Source organism: Eumetopias jubatus, unplaced genomic scaffold (genome assembly GCF_037043125.1).
Source record: "Eumetopias jubatus isolate StellerSeaLion01/CBP00866 unplaced genomic scaffold, mEumJub1_p1.0 scaffold_6, whole genome shotgun sequence".
Taxonomy (NCBI): Eukaryota; Metazoa; Chordata; class Mammalia; order Carnivora; family Otariidae; genus Eumetopias; species Eumetopias jubatus.
In genome coordinates this window covers 144,012,823-144,014,339 of record NW_028274812.1, presented here as the reverse complement: position 1 = coordinate 144,014,339, position 1,517 = coordinate 144,012,823, and the positions used below count along the sequence as shown (strand labels likewise).

General features: G+C 46.7%; 1 pseudogene; it reads right to left on the bottom strand.

Moving 5' to 3' along the window:
* Positions 1-475: 475 nt before the first annotated feature.
* LOC114212506 (nuclear transport factor 2 pseudogene) lies at positions 476-811 on the bottom strand (annotated as a pseudogene).
* Between the last annotated feature and the right edge of the window lie 706 nt (positions 812-1,517).

Below are 1,517 nucleotides of genomic sequence, written 5' to 3'. Positions count from 1 at the left end.
CTTCCTTCCTTCCTTCCTTCCTTCCTTCCTCTTTCCTCCCTCCCTCCTCCTCCTCTTCTTCTTCTTTTTTTAGAGAAAATTTTCATGGTTTTATTGTATCATGAGGCATTGAAACATCTGAACAAATCAATATCTGGGTGATGAGGCAGCTGCTTTCTCTTTCCCTTTTTTGGGGGGTTATTAGAGCAACTTGTCAGTAGATTACAAAAAGAAGAAGAAGAAGAAGAAGAAGAAGAAGAAAACCTTTTGCATTACTGAAGTCTTCCCAAAGCATGTGCTGGGACAATGCCAGCTTCTGTCAGATGCAACTGGTCCAGCATGCAGTCATCACGCATGATACCTGGGTAGTGTGCGCTGTGCCCACTCCCACTGCAACCCTCCGTTGTGGGTGGTATTTGGAGCATCTGCACAAGTGTGAAGAGTGTCGGGAAGTGGAGGGGGGAGGAAATGGGAAGAGCACCCAGCTGGGAGGAGGTCAGCTAAAGTTGTGCAGGGCAAGCCTGAACATGTCATTGTTGCAAACCCAGGCATTGTTGACATTCTTTAATTGGAACATGTGGTGGAACCCCATAATGGGGTCTTCATCGACCTTGAATTGGCCCACAACCATGCTGATGATGCAGGTGTCTGGCACAGGCTGTGGGATTTTCTGGAACGGAGCTGCTCTCCCCAGGAGTTGCTGTCTTCCCATGTAAGGTGGGATGTGTCAATATAAGTTGCACCTAGTTGGATTCTTTCATTAGCAAAGAACTGGTGGTGATGTTGAAGGAAACTGGATCCAGTCTTGCTCCCAAATTGGCTTATCTCCCATTCTGAAGTGTCACCTGACCTTGGTGAGACCTTCAGGATGGCTCTTGCAAGAGGGCTGTGAACCACATGCATGGCTTCCTGTTTCCACCCCAGTAGTCCACGGGCTGACCAAGGCTAGGATCCTCGAGGAGTGGAAGTGACTTTGGCCTCTTGCCCACTGAGGTCACAGACCCTCGGGCCTCCCACCGGCTGGCTCCATGGTGGCAGTGGCAGCGGCAGCCCAGTGCTGTCTGCTTGCACTTTTTCAGATAAGCAAGGAGAGAAAACCTAGGGGCAACATGGTAACTTCTTACCAACCTTCGGCATAAATACAGAACAGAGACGACTCTTCTCACGTCTGTAGTTGTGTTTCAGTGGGGCAGGAGAGAACCTCCAGGTGTATACATGATGATAACGGTTTATCTTGTGTAAGAAAATATAACTTTTATTGCAAATGTCACAGGTAGTCTCATTTGCTATTTATCTCATTTCATGAGTTGTGGGACTTTATTTCCCACAGTGGCCTTATATGGATTTTTTCCTAGTACCTTATATGGGTCATTTTGAATATGGAACCAACTAGAACTTTGGAATTTTCAGGACTGAGCTCTATGTTGGCAATTAGTTTACCACTCACCACTGCAGTCATAGATTTTTTTTTTTTTTTTTGGTGGGAGGACAGGACAGAGCATATTTTGGGGTAGGGGAGATCTTTACTCCCAACATGG